The sequence below is a fragment of the Elephantulus edwardii genome, unplaced genomic scaffold, assembly GCF_000299155.1.
Source record: "Elephantulus edwardii isolate Elephantulus edwardi_28Jun2011 unplaced genomic scaffold, EleEdw1.0 scaffold00047, whole genome shotgun sequence".
Lineage (NCBI taxonomy): Eukaryota > Metazoa > Chordata > Mammalia > Macroscelidea > Macroscelididae > Elephantulus > Elephantulus edwardii.
Genome location: NW_006399797.1, coordinates 6,945,351 through 6,946,701, shown reverse-complemented (window position 1 = coordinate 6,946,701; position 1,351 = coordinate 6,945,351).

Here is a 1,351-nt window from a genome sequence, read left to right as displayed (position 1 = left end):
GGGGTAATCGGGATGGGTGTGTCAGAGGCAGTGTGGTTGGCACAGGATAGAGCAGGGTTTAGGGCTGTTGTGCATAGGGTCGCTATGAGTCGAAAACGACTCGACGGCACATAACAAAAACAACATTATTCTCCTATAAGAGTAGTAATATTAGAAAGGCTTGATATTTTCCATGCTTGACATGCAGGAACTTTTTAAATCCAGTATATACGTGTATATGCATTTTAAACTCATACACTGGCTAATTTTTAACATCATCATACACTTACCAGTCCAGGTAGAAATGTCAGCCTTCTATTCAGAGAGGTACTAATACCATTTAGATACTCAAGAGATGAATTCCTTAAGAACTCTTCTCTAATTAACCTAGTTACCAAAGACCAACTGAATTTTAAATTCCTCCTGCTCTTAAAAATTAGTTAACATTTGTTAGCTCATTCTAAAAATACATGTTAGATGCTCACAATGTGAATGGAAGGTGATAGAATATAGATAATGGTGCCTAATTCTTGGTTCAAATGGATGTAGGTTTAACTTCTGGTTCAGCCACTTTGAGTCTTGTCATTTTGCTTAAGTTATATAACATAACTTTTCTACATCTTGCATTTTCAACTATTAAGTAACTCAACAAACAGCTATTATAAAGTTTAAATAATAAGATTAATTTAAAGCACTGTTGTTAAGACCTTGAGTCTGGTATGATTCATAGTGACCTTAGGAACAACAGATCTGAATCCTATCCTATCCTACCCTACCCTACCCTACGCTACCCTACCCTACCCTACCCTACCCTACCCTACCCTATCCTATCCTATCCTATCCTATCCTATCCTAGACTTCTTTGATACCTCTGACATACTTGAGCCTTTTGCTGCAGTGCCAGTCCATCTCATTCAGGGTCTTCTTCTCTTTCACTGACCCTCCACCTTTCCTAATATAAAGAATACCTCCTTCTAGCAATATGCCCAAGATACATGAAACAAAGCTTCACCATCCTTGCCTCTAAGAAGCACGGTGGCTGCATTTTACAAAAGGTTTATCTGTTTATTTTTTTGGCAGTCCGTGGGATATTCAGTACTTTCCTCCAACACCAAAAGACAAACACATCAATTTTCCTTTCGTTATCATTATTTGTTGTCCGTCTTTCAGATACATAACAAGTGATTGAAAAGATCAGAGGTGATATATGACTGAGTATTATGGTTATTTCAAAGTCAAAGTCATATTTTGGCTCCTGTGGATTTGGTTTAATTTTCCTCAGCTTCCGCTTGAACTTGCATATGAGTAATTGGTGGTCTGTTCCACAATCAGCCCCCGGCCTAGTTTTCACAGCTGATATTGAGCTTCTCCA